We start from the raw sequence: 14,891 nt of genomic DNA, 5'->3' as shown, positions 1-14,891 counted from the left end.
TTAAAATTCAAGGACTATTATAGATTTGTTTTTAGTTGAGTCTAACTTTTTTTGTTTTGTTTTTTTTAAATTACTCGAAGGAAAAAATTCATTGCATTTCATTAGCCAACAATTGCCAGATACATGATGGTACATTAGAATAAGTGTGGGGTAGGATTATATGGGGCTATCTAAGCTAACTTCTAACTGATCCCAGTTACTTGCCTCCTATTGAATTTGACACGAGAGTTCTGAAAACTATCATAGAATAATTGTTTACAACATATATAATACTAACAAACTCGCTAGTATCCTCTATATCTTACCAAAATTGATCAACAACCTTCTTATAAACTAAAGGAAAATCAACATTATCAAATTGAAGGTCCGTTACCCATTCTAGTGTCGTGTGTAGACCGACAGCCTCCCCCACATCAATGTCACATAAGGGAGAAAAGCAGTCAGTTTTAGCAAGAACAAACTCACATGCGTCATCTCTTAGACATAAACCAATACCTACCATGTTCATAGACAAGGAGGAAAAGGCATCAATATTACATTTGTATCCTTCACTCGAGAGTTTATGAATTATGAATGAAAGAGCCTTTTGGAACCATGATATGATATGACCAAATTATGAGACATCAAGTATGTTAGAGTGAAAAACACCATTGGTTGTTTTTGAATTCACCACAAAGTCAACATTGTCCATCTGCATGTGTTTTAACCATTCTATAGTACTAAACAAACCTAAAAATTAAAAAATTTGTTGTTTCAATTTTTGTTTTATTCTATTAACTAGTGCCTTAGAGGCACTAGTTAGCATGACCCATATTATTATTTTTTTTCTTTTTCTTTTTCCTTCCTAGCATCTTTTTTGGTGGTGTTACAAACTAACAAGGCAAAAAGAAACAGAAAAACATTTCTCAACATTTCTGAAAATTTTTGAAAATTTCCCTTATACCCCAACACATGTACGTTCATCCTTATAAATTTTTGAAAATTTCAATTTTATCCTCTTTTTTATTTAACTTGTTTTACATTAATTTTCCGAAAATAGTTATCATATAAATATATAATAATGTAGGTTCCTGCTTACGCAAGCATAATTCATGTGTGCTGAAGCATCTACACGAGCACAGGTGATCAGAACAAAAAAAGTGATAGAAAAATCCATGATGTTTACCTTTCCGAATTTTTCTAATAAATAAGTGATAAAAACTTGAATGAGAAATGTTAAAAGTGAGGGTGAAAAATTAATATGAAAAAAGTTAAATAATAAAGAGGAAAAAATTGGAATTTTCGAAAATTTATAGGGGTGAAAGTACATGTGTTAGGGTATAGGGTATAATTTCCCTTAAATTCGGGCAGGTTAAAATTCAAGGACTATTATAGATTTGTTTTTAGTTGAGTCTAACTTTTTTTGTTTTGTTTTTTTTAAATTACTCGAAGGAAAAAATTCATTGCATTTCATTAGCCAACAATTGCCAGATACATGATGGTACATTAGAATAAGTGTGGGGTAGGATTATATGGGGCTATCTAAGCTAACTTCTAACTGATCCCAGTTACTTGCCTCCTATTGAATTTGACACGAGAGTTCTGAAAACTATCATAGAATAATTGTTTACAACATATATAATACTAACAAACTCGCTAGTATCCTCTATATCTTACCAAAATTGATCAACAACCTTCTTATAAACTAAAGGAAAATCAACATTATCAAATTGAAGGTCCGTTACCCATTCTAGTGTCGTGTGTAGACCGACAGCCTCCCCCACATCAATGTCACATAAGGGAGAAAAGCAGTCAGTTTTAGCAAGAACAAACTCACATGCGTCATCTCTTAGACATAAACCAATACCTACCATGTTCATAGACAAGGAGGAAAAGGCATCAATATTACATTTGTATCCTTCACTCGAGAGTTTATGAATTATGAATGAAAGAGCCTTTTGGAACCATGATATGATATGACCAAATTATGAGACATCAAGTATGTTAGAGTGAAAAACACCATTGGTTGTTTTTGAATTCACCACAAAGTCAACATTGTCCATCTGCATGTGTTTTAACCATTCTATAGTACTAAACAAACCTAAAAATTAAAAAATTTGTTGTTTCAATTTTTGTTTTATTCTATTAACTAGTGCCTTAGAGGCACTAGTTAGCATGACCCATATTATTATTTTTTTTTCTTTTTCTTTTTCCTTCCTAGCATCTTTTTTGGTGGTGTTACAAACTAACAAGGCAAAAAGAAACAGAAAAACATTTCTCAACATTTCTGAAAATTTTTGAAAATTTCCCTTATACCCCAACACATGTACGTTCATCCTTATAAATTTTTGAAAATTTCAATTTTATCCTCTTTTTTATTTAACTTGTTTTACATTAATTTTCCGAAAATAGTTATCATATAAATATATAATAATGTAGGTTCCTGCTTACGCAAGCATAATTCATGTGTGATGAAGCATCTACACGAGCACAGGTGATCAGAACAAAAAAAGTGATAGAAAAATCCATGATGTTTACCTTTCCGAATTTTTCTAATAAATAAGTGATAAAAACTTGAATGAGAAATGTTAAAAGTGAGGGTGAAAAATTAATATGAAAAAAGTTAAATAATAAAGAGGAAAAAATTGGAATTTTCGAAAATTTATAGGGGTGAAAGTACATGTGTTAGGGTATAGGGTATAATTTCCCTTAAATTCGGGCAGGTTAAAATTCAAGGACTATTATAGATTTGTTTTTAGTTGAGTCTAACTTTTTTTGTTTTGTTTTTTTTAAATTACTCGAAGGAAAAAATTCATTGCATTTCATTAGCCAACAATTGCCAGATACATGATGGTACATTAGAATAAGTGTGGGGTAGGATTATATGGGGCTATCTAAGCTAACTTCTAACTGATCCCAGTTACTTGCCTCCTATTGAATTTGACACGAGAGTTCTGAAAACTATCATAGAATAATTGTTTACAACATATATAATACTAACAAACTCGCTAGTATCCTCTATATCTTACCAAAATTGATCAACAACCTTCTTATAAACTAAAGGAAAATCAACATTATCAAATTGAAGGTCCGTTACCCATTCTAGTGTCGTGTGTAGACCTACAGCCTCCCCCACATCAATGTCACATAAGGGAGAAAAGCAGTCAGTTTTAGCAAGAACAAACTCACATGCGTCATCTCTTAGACATAAACCAATACCTACCATGTTCATAGACAAGGAGGAAAAGGCATCAATATTACATTTGTATCCTTCACTCGAGAGTTTATGAATTATGAATGAAAGAGCCTTTTGGAACCATGATATGATATGACCAAATTATGAGACATCAAGTATGTTAGAGTGAAAAACACCATTGGTTGTTTTTGAATTCACCACAAAGTCAACATTGTCCATCTGCATGTGTTTTAACCATTCTATAGTACTAAACAAACCTAAAAATTAAAAAATTTGTTGTTTCAATTTTTGTTTTATTCTATTAACTAGTGCCTTAGAGGCACTAGTTAGCATGACCCATATTATTATTTTTTTTTCTTTTTCTTTTTCCTTCCTAGCATCTTTTTTGGTGGTGTTACAAACTAACAAGGCAAAAAGAAACAGAAAAACATTTCTCAACATTTCTGAAAATTTTTGAAAATTTCCCTTATACCCCAACACATGTACGTTCATCCTTATAAATTTTTGAAAATTTCAATTTTATCCTCTTTTTTATTTAACTTGTTTTACATTAATTTTCCGAAAATAGTTATCATATAAATATATAATAATGTAGGTTCCTGCTTACGCAAGCATAATTCATGTGTGCTGAAGCATCTACACGAGCACAGGTGATCAGAACAAAAAAAGTGATAGAAAAATCCATGATGTTTACCTTTCCGAATTTTTCTAATAAATAAGTGATAAAAACTTGAATGAGAAATGTTAAAAGTGAGGGTGAAAAATTAATATGAAAAAAGTTAAATAATAAAGAGGAAAAAATTGGAATTTTCGAAAATTTATAGGGGTGAAAGTACATGTGTTAGGGTATAGGGTATAATTTCCCTTAAATTCGGGCAGGTTAAAATTCAAGGACTATTATAGATTTGTTTTTAGTTGAGTCTAACTTTTTTTGTTTTGTTTTTTTTAAATTACTCGAAGGAAAAAATTCATTGCATTTCATTAGCCAACAATTGCCAGATACATGATGGTACATTAGAATAAGTGTGGGGTAGGATTATATGGGGCTATCTAAGCTAACTTCTAACTGATCCCAGTTACTTGCCTCCTATTGAATTTGACACGAGAGTTCTGAAAACTATCATAGAATAATTGTTTACAACATATATAATACTAACAAACTCGCTAGTATCCTCTATATCTTACCAAAATTGATCAACAACCTTCTTATAAACTAAAGGAAAATCAACATTATCAAATTGAAGGTCCGTTACCCATTCTAGTGTCGTGTGTAGACCTACAGCCTCCCCCACATCAATGTCACATAAGGGAGAAAAGCAGTCAGTTTTAGCAAGAACAAACTCACATGCGTCATCTCTTAGACATAAACCAATACCTACCATGTTCATAGACAAGGAGGAAAAGGCATCAATATTACATTTGTATCCTTCACTCGAGAGTTTATGAATTATGAATGAAAGAGCCTTTTGGAACCATGATATGATATGACCAAATTATGAGACATCAAGTATGTTAGAGTGAAAAACACCATTGGTTGTTTTTGAATTCACCACAAAGTCAACATTGTCCATCTGCATGTGTTTTAACCATTCTATAGTACTAAACAAACCTAAAAATTAAAAAATTTGTTGTTTCAATTTTTGTTTTATTCTATTAACTAGTGCCTTAGAGGCACTAGTTAGCATGACCCATATTATTATTTTTTTTTCTTTTTCTTTTTCCTTCCTAGCATCTTTTTTGGTGGTGTTACAAACTAACAAGGCAAAAAGAAACAGAAAAACATTTCTCAACATTTCTGAAAATTTTTGAAAATTTCCCTTATACCCCAACACATGTACGTTCATCCTTATAAATTTTTGAAAATTTCAATTTTATCCTCTTTTTTATTTAACTTGTTTTACATTAATTTTCCGAAAATAGTTATCATATAAATATATAATAATGTAGGTTCCTGCTTACGCAAGCATAATTCATGTGTGCTGAAGCATCTACACGAGCACAGGTGATCAGAACAAAAAAAGTGATAGAAAAATCCATGATGTTTACCTTTCCGAATTTTTCTAATAAATAAGTGATAAAAACTTGAATGAGAAATGTTAAAAGTGAGGGTGAAAAATTAATATGAAAAAAGTTAAATAATAAAGAGGAAAAAATTGGAATTTTCGAAAATTTATAGGGGTGAAAGTACATGTGTTAGGGTATAGGGTATAATTTCCCTTAAATTCGGGCAGGTTAAAATTCAAGGACTATTATAGATTTGTTTTTAGTTGAGTCTAACTTTTTTTGTTTTGTTTTTTTTAAATTACTCGAAGGAAAAAATTCATTGCATTTCATTAGCCAACAATTGCCAGATACATGATGGTACATTAGAATAAGTGTGGGGTAGGATTATATGGGGCTATCTAAGCTAACTTCTAACTGATCCCAGTTACTTGCCTCCTATTGAATTTGACACGAGAGTTCTGAAAACTATCATAGAATAATTGTTTACAACATATATAATACTAACAAACTCGCTAGTATCCTCTATATCTTACCAAAATTGATCAACAACCTTCTTATAAACTAAAGGAAAATCAACATTATCAAATTGAAGGTCCGTTACCCATTCTAGTGTCGTGTGTAGACCGACAGCCTCCCCCACATCAATGTCACATAAGGGAGAAAAGCAGTCAGTTTTAGCAAGAACAAACTCACATGCGTCATCTCTTAGACATAAACCAATACCTACCATGTTCATAGACAAGGAGGAAAAGGCATCAATATTACATTTGTATCCTTCACTCGAGAGTTTATGAATTATGAATGAAAGAGCCTTTTGGAACCATGATATGATATGACCAAATTATGAGACATCAAGTATGTTAGAGTGAAAAACACCATTGGTTGTTTTTGAATTCACCACAAAGTCAACATTGTCCATCTGCATGTGTTTTAACCATTCTATAGTACTAAACAAACCTAAAAATTAAAAAATTTGTTGTTTCAATTTTTGTTTTATTCTATTAACTAGTGCCTTAGAGGCACTAGTTAGCATGACCCATATTATTATTTTTTTTCTTTTTCTTTTTCCTTCCTAGCATCTTTTTTGGTGGTGTTACAAACTAACAAGGCAAAAAGAAACAGAAAAACATTTCTCAACATTTCTGAAAATTTTTGAAAATTTCCCTTATACCCCAACACATGTACGTTCATCCTTATAAATTTTTGAAAATTTCAATTTTATCCTCTTTTTTATTTAACTTGTTTTACATTAATTTTCCGAAAATAGTTATCATATAAATATATAATAATGTAGGTTCCTGCTTACGCAAGCATAATTCATGTGTGCTGAAGCATCTACACGAGCACAGGTGATCAGAACAAAAAAAGTGATAGAAAAATCCATGATGTTTACCTTTCCGAATTTTTCTAATAAATAAGTGATAAAAACTTGAATGAGAAATGTTAAAAGTGAGGGTGAAAAATTAATATGAAAAAAGTTAAATAATAAAGAGGAAAAAATTGGAATTTTCGAAAATTTATAGGGGTGAAAGTACATGTGTTAGGGTATAGGGTATAATTTCCCTTAAATTCGGGCAGGTTAAAATTCAAGGACTATTATAGATTTGTTTTTAGTTGAGTCTAACTTTTTTTGTTTTGTTTTTTTTAAATTACTCGAAGGAAAAAATTCATTGCATTTCATTAGCCAACAATTGCCAGATACATGATGGTACATTAGAATAAGTGTGGGGTAGGATTATATGGGGCTATCTAAGCTAACTTCTAACTGATCCCAGTTACTTGCCTCCTATTGAATTTGACACGAGAGTTCTGAAAACTATCATAGAATAATTGTTTACAACATATATAATACTAACAAACTCGCTAGTATCCTCTATATCTTACCAAAATTGATCAACAACCTTCTTATAAACTAAAGGAAAATCAACATTATCAAATTGAAGGTCCGTTACCCATTCTAGTGTCGTGTGTAGACCGACAGCCTCCCCCACATCAATGTCACATAAGGGAGAAAAGCAGTCAGTTTTAGCAAGAACAAACTCACATGCGTCATCTCTTAGACATAAACCAATACCTACCATGTTCATAGACAAGGAGGAAAAGGCATCAATATTACATTTGTATCCTTCACTCGAGAGTTTATGAATTATGAATGAAAGAGCCTTTTGGAACCATGATATGATATGACCAAATTATGAGACATCAAGTATGTTAGAGTGAAAAACACCATTGGTTGTTTTTGAATTCACCACAAAGTCAACATTGTCCATCTGCATGTGTTTTAACCATTCTATAGTACTAAACAAACCTAAAAATTAAAAAATTTGTTGTTTCAATTTTTGTTTTATTCTATTAACTAGTGCCTTAGAGGCACTAGTTAGCATGACCCATATTATTATTTTTTTTCTTTTTCTTTTTCCTTCCTAGCATCTTTTTTGGTGGTGTTACAAACTAACAAGGCAAAAAGAAACAGAAAAACATTTCTCAACATTTCTGAAATTTTTTGAAAATTTCCCTTATACCCCAACACATGTACGTTCATCCTTATAAATTTTTGAAAATTTCAATTTTATCCTCTTTTTTATTTAACTTGTTTTACATTAATTTTCCGAAAATAGTTATCATATAAATATATAATAATGTAGGTTCCTGCTTACGCAAGCATAATTCATGTGTGCTGAAGCATCTACACGAGCACAGGTGATCAGAACAAAAAAAGTGATAGAAAAATCCATGATGTTTACCTTTCCGAATTTTTCTAATAAATAAGTGATAAAAACTTGAATGAGAAATGTTAAAAGTGAGGGTGAAAAATTAATATGAAAAAAGTTAAATAATAAAGAGGAAAAAATTGGAATTTTCGAAAATTTATAGGGGTGAAAGTACATGTGTTAGGGTATAGGGTATAATTTCCCTTAAATTCGGGCAGGTTAAAATTCAAGGACTATTATAGATTTGTTTTTAGTTGAGTCTAACTTTTTTTGTTTTGTTTTTTTTAAATTACTCGAAGGAAAAAATTCATTGCATTTCATTAGCCAACAATTGCCAGATACATGATGGTACATTAGAATAAGTGTGGGGTAGGATTATATGGGGCTATCTAAGCTAACTTCTAACTGATCCCAGTTACTTGCCTCCTATTGAATTTGACACGAGAGTTCTGAAAACTATCATAGAATAATTGTTTACAACATATATAATACTAACAAACTCGCTAGTATCCTCTATATCTTACCAAAATTGATCAACAACCTTCTTATAAACTAAAGGAAAATCAACATTATCAAATTGAAGGTCCGTTACCCATTCTAGTGTCGTGTGTAGACCGACAGCCTCCCCCACATCAATGTCACATAAGGGAGAAAAGCAGTCAGTTTTAGCAAGAACAAACTCACATGCGTCATCTCTTAGACATAAACCAATACCTACCATGTTCATAGACAAGGAGGAAAAGGCATCAATATTACATTTGTATCCTTCACTCGAGAGTTTATGAATTATGAATGAAAGAGCCTTTTGGAACCATGATATGATATGACCAAATTATGAGACATCAAGTATGTTAGAGTGAAAAACACCATTGGTTGTTTTTGAATTCACCACAAAGTCAACATTGTCCATCTGCATGTGTTTTAACCATTCTATAGTACTAAACAAACCTAAAAATTAAAAAATTTGTTGTTTCAATTTTTGTTTTATTCTATTAACTAGTGCCTTAGAGGCACTAGTTAGCATGACCCATATTATTATTTTTTTTCTTTTTCTTTTTCCTTCCTAGCATCTTTTTTGGTGGTGTTACAAACTAACAAGGCAAAAAGAAACAGAAAAACATTTCTCAACATTTCTGAAAATTTTTGAAAATTTCCCTTATACCCCAACACATGTACGTTCATCCTTATAAATTTTTGAAAATTTCAATTTTATCCTCTTTTTTATTTAACTTGTTTTACATTAATTTTCCGAAAATAGTTATCATATAAATATATAATAATGTAGGTTCCTGCTTACGCAAGCATAATTCATGTGTGCTGAAGCATCTACACGAGCACAGGTGATCAGAACAAAAAAAGTGATAGAAAAATCCATGATGTTTACCTTTCCGAATTTTTCTAATAAATAAGTGATAAAAACTTGAATGAGAAATGTTAAAAGTGAGGGTGAAAAATTAATATGAAAAAAGTTAAATAATAAAGAGGAAAAAATTGGAATTTTCGAAAATTTATAGGGGTGAAAGTACATGTGTTAGGGTATAGGGTATAATTTCCCTTAAATTCGGGCAGGTTAAAATTCAAGGACTATTATAGATTTGTTTTTAGTTGAGTCTAACTTTTTTTGTTTTGTTTTTTTTAAATTACTCGAAGGAAAAAATTCATTGCATTTCATTAGCCAACAATTGCCAGATACATGATGGTACATTAGAATAAGTGTGGGGTAGGATTATATGGGGCTATCTAAGCTAACTTCTAACTGATCCCAGTTACTTGCCTCCTATTGAATTTGACACGAGAGTTCTGAAAACTATCATAGAATAATTGTTTACAACATATATAATACTAACAAACTCGCTAGTATCCTCTATATCTTACCAAAATTGATCAACAACCTTCTTATAAACTAAAGGAAAATCAACATTATCAAATTGAAGGTCCGTTACCCATTCTAGTGTCGTGTGTAGACCTACAGCCTCCCCCACATCAATGTCACATAAGGGAGAAAAGCAGTCAGTTTTAGCAAGAACAAACTCACATGCGTCATCTCTTAGACATAAACCAATACCTACCATGTTCATAGACAAGGAGGAAAAGGCATCAATATTACATTTGTATCCTTCACTCGAGAGTTTATGAATTATGAATGAAAGAGCCTTTTGGAACCATGATATGATATGACCAAATTATGAGACATCAAGTATGTTAGAGTGAAAAACACCATTGGTTGTTTTTGAATTCACCACAAAGTCAACATTGTCCATCTGCATGTGTTTTAACCATTCTATAGTACTAAACAAACCTAAAAATTAAAAAATTTGTTGTTTCAATTTTTGTTTTATTCTATTAACTAGTGCCTTAGAGGCACTAGTTAGCATGACCCATATTATTATTTTTTTTCTTTTTCTTTTTCCTTCCTAGCATCTTTTTTGGTGGTGTTACAAACTAACAAGGCAAAAAGAAACAGAAAAACATTTCTCAACATTTCTGAAAATTTTTGAAAATTTCCCTTATACCCCAACACATGTACGTTCATCCTTATAAATTTTTGAAAATTTCAATTTTATCCTCTTTTTTATTTAACTTGTTTTACATTAATTTTCCGAAAATAGTTATCATATAAATATATAATAATGTAGGTTCCTGCTTACGCAAGCATAATTCATGTGTGCTGAAGCATCTACACGAGCACAGGTGATCAGAACAAAAAAAGTGATAGAAAAATCCATGATGTTTACCTTTCCGAATTTTTCTAATAAATAAGTGATAAAAACTTGAATGAGAAATGTTAAAAGTGAGGGTGAAAAATTAATATGAAAAAAGTTAAATAATAAAGAGGAAAAAATTGGAATTTTCGAAAATTTATAGGGGTGAAAGTACATGTGTTAGGGTATAGGGTATAATTTCCCTTAAATTCGGGCAGGTTAAAATTCAAGGACTATTATAGATTTGTTTTTAGTTGAGTCTAACTTTTTTTGTTTTGTTTTTTTTAAATTACTCGAAGGAAAAAATTCATTGCATTTCATTAGCCAACAATTGCCAGATACATGATGGTACATTAGAATAAGTGTGGGGTAGGATTATATGGGGCTATCTAAGCTAACTTCTAACTGATCCCAGTTACTTGCCTCCTATTGAATTTGACACGAGAGTTCTGAAAACTATCATAGAATAATTGTTTACAACATATATAATACTAACAAACTCGCTAGTATCCTCTATATCTTACCAAAATTGATCAACAACCTTCTTATAAACTAAAGGAAAATCAACATTATCAAATTGAAGGTCCGTTACCCATTCTAGTGTCGTGTGTAGACCGACAGCCTCCCCCACATCAATGTCACATAAGGGAGAAAAGCAGTCAGTTTTAGCAAGAACAAACTCACATGCGTCATCTCTTAGACATAAACCAATACCTACCATGTTCATAGACAAGGAGGAAAAGGCATCAATATTACATTTGTATCCTTCACTCGAGAGTTTATGAATTATGAATGAAAGAGCCTTTTGGAACCATGATATGATATGACCAAATTATGAGACATCAAGTATGTTAGAGTGAAAAACACCATTGGTTGTTTTTGAATTCACCACAAAGTCAACATTGTCCATCTGCATGTGTTTTAACCATTCTATAGTACTAAACAAACCTAAAAATTAAAAAATTTGTTGTTTCAATTTTTGTTTTATTCTATTAACTAGTGCCTTAGAGGCACTAGTTAGCATGACCCATATTATTATTTTTTTTCTTTTTCTTTTTCCTTCCTAGCATCTTTTTTGGTGGTGTTACAAACTAACAAGGCAAAAAGAAACAGAAAAACATTTCTCAACATTTCTGAAAATTTTTGAAAATTTCCCTTATACCCCAACACATGTACGTTCATCCTTATAAATTTTTGAAAATTTCAATTTTATCCTCTTTTTTATTTAACTTGTTTTACATTAATTTTCCGAAAATAGTTATCATATAAATATATAATAATGTAGGTTCCTGCTTACGCAAGCATAATTCATGTGTGCTGAAGCATCTACACGAGCACAGGTGATCAGAACAAAAAAAGTGATAGAAAAATCCATGATGTTTACCTTTCCGAATTTTTCTAATAAATAAGTGATAAAAACTTGAATGAGAAATGTTAAAAGTGAGGGTGAAAAATTAATATGAAAAAAGTTAAATAATAAAGAGGAAAAAATTGGAATTTTCGAAAATTTATAGGGGTGAAAGTACATGTGTTAGGGTATAGGGTATAATTTCCCTTAAATTCGGGCAGGTTAAAATTCAAGGACTATTATAGATTTGTTTTTAGTTGAGTCTAACTTTTTTTGTTTTGTTTTTTTTAAATTACTCGAAGGAAAAAATTCATTGCATTTCATTAGCCAACAATTGCCAGATACATGATGGTACATTAGAATAAGTGTGGGGTAGGATTATATGGGGCTATCTAAGCTAACTTCTAACTGATCCCAGTTACTTGCCTCCTATTGAATTTGACACGAGAGTTCTGAAAACTATCATAGAATAATTGTTTACAACATATATAATACTAACAAACTCGCTAGTATCCTCTATATCTTACCAAAATTGATCAACAACCTTCTTATAAACTAAAGGAAAATCAACATTATCAAATTGAAGGTCCGTTACCCATTCTAGCGTCGTGTGTAGACCGACAGCCTCCCCCACATCAATGTCACATAAGGGAGAAAAGCAGTCAGTTTTAGCAAGAACAAACTCACATGCGTCATCTCTTAGACATAAACCAATACCTACCATGTTCATAGACAAGGAGGAAAAGGCATCAATATTACATTTGTATCCTTCACTCGAGAGTTTATGAATTATGAATGAAAGAGCCTTTTGGAACCATGATATGATATGACCAAATTATGAGACATCAAGTATGTTAGAGTGAAAAACACCATTGGTTGTTTTTGAATTCACCACAAAGTCAACATTGTCCATCTGCATGTGTTTTAACCATTCTATAGTACTAAACAAACCTAAAAATTAAAAAATTTGTTGTTTCAATTTTTGTTTTATTCTATTAACTAGTGCCTTAGAGGCACTAGTTAGCATGACCCATATTATTATTTTTTTTCTTTTTCTTTTTCCTTCCTAGCATCTTTTTTGGTGGTGTTACAAACTAACAAGGCAAAAAGAAACAGAAAAAAAAAAGGAAAAACTAAACACTATATAGCTAGTTTATCTCTCAGAAGGAGAGACTCTAAGCTATCTGGAGGACGATCCCATTCAGCCGAAGAAGTGGAATGGACACCTTTCTTAGCCATAAAATCAACACATATATTCCGCTCCCTTGGAATGTGAACTAAATTGATAATCACATGGTGCAAGGAATATCAGATTTCTAGTAACACAGAGGCATACACATGCAAACTTACATTTGTCATATTGAGAATAAGGTCTATCGCTTCCAAACAATCACTCTTGCAAATGAAGTGTAACAAGTTTCAATCTCAAGGTGAATAGCACGAAGTTCCACCAAGAGTGCATCACCACCATTTGCAAAATGAGTGAACCAGTGGCGAAGCCAGGATTTATATAGAGCCTGGGCGAAAATTTTATCGCAAATTTTACCTCGGATTATATAGAGCCAGTAACTAAGGTACCGTTTGGCCAGACTTTTTTTGGGTCTAAAAACTACTTTAAAACAAAGTTAAAATAAAGTTCTTTAAGGAGAAAAAGCTAAAGCTGTTTGGTTTCTTTATTTTTTTTTTTTAGTTCTAAAGTTATGAATTTATTATTTTTTTGGTGGTGTCCGGGGTTCGAACCCGCGACCTTGCATATATTTATACATTGTCTATATCAACTGAGCTAAGCTAGAGAATAGTTTTTTTTTTCCTTCCAATTATACTGTATAACAAATTTTGTTAAAAGAATATCATATTTTTTAATTTATTCAAAAAAAAAATCATGTTATTTTAATGTTTCTCCACTCAATATTTAAGCATTGAGTTTTTTATTTTATTCTAATGAGCCCTCGAGAACCTTGCATAAATTTTTTAATATAAAAAACATAGGGAACATATTATTGAAATGTAACTCTTCTTCCCTTTGTATCTCTTTCTTCATTGCTTGGTAACGCACTTTCAGAAAATTATTCTCTGTTTTGTTTTTAGATTGCAGAAAACTATTCTGTGTAGAAAACTTCAAAAGGCAATCTAGAAGAAAAGGAAATTATAGGGTCACTACGCATGGAAGATTTAGAAAGAGTAAAAGAACTAAAAGCTTTTGATGAAACAAAACTTGGTGTTAAAGGACTTGTTGATGCAGGGATTACCAAGGTCCCTCGTATCTTCTATCAACCACCTGATAGCACCAAGAAGGCATCAGAGTTAGGGGACACAACAACCGTTCCTGCGATAGATCTTGCTAACATTCTTGAAAGATACTTACACTTTGCCCTTTCTATACCATAACCTTGAAAGATACTTAGCCCTTTCTATAGCCAGCAGTTTAACCATAACCTTGTACCATAACTATGAAACTGCAACCAATGTAGAAGCAGAGCCCGGGCACTAGCCCAGGCTAGCTGGGTGGTGCTGTCGCCCCTGGAGTGAACCCTGTTATCGAGTTCCCATCATGACTACGAAGAACTCCATTAGCTCCTAGATGAAACTATCTTCAAGAAAACTATCATCCACATTGAGTTTGATGAGACCCTCAGAAGGTTGTTTCCATGCACTAAAATACGGACCATAGATGTGTTAGTGTCCGTAGGTTGGCAAAAAGTAACGAACTCATCATGCAATGTCCGAGTCTTCCTCACAACTTCATGAATTTGACAAGGTTGTTCTTCGAAAATTCTATTATTTATCCAGTACCAAGCCTTCCATAAACCTGCAAGAAATAAGAACGATAAAGTACCACATGACATCTGCTTGACCCAAATTGTGTCTTATGTTAGGGAGAAAAAATCTCATTGTCCTCTCATTCCCAAGCGAAGCTGCCATGTTGCAATAGTGTCGACGGACAATCACGT

Source organism: Medicago sativa, chromosome 5 (assembly GCF_051527215.1).
Source record: "Medicago sativa cultivar Bolivia chromosome 5, Bolivia_mono, whole genome shotgun sequence".
Taxonomy (NCBI): Eukaryota; Viridiplantae; Streptophyta; class Magnoliopsida; order Fabales; family Fabaceae; genus Medicago; species Medicago sativa.
This window is presented reverse-complemented; position numbering follows the sequence as displayed.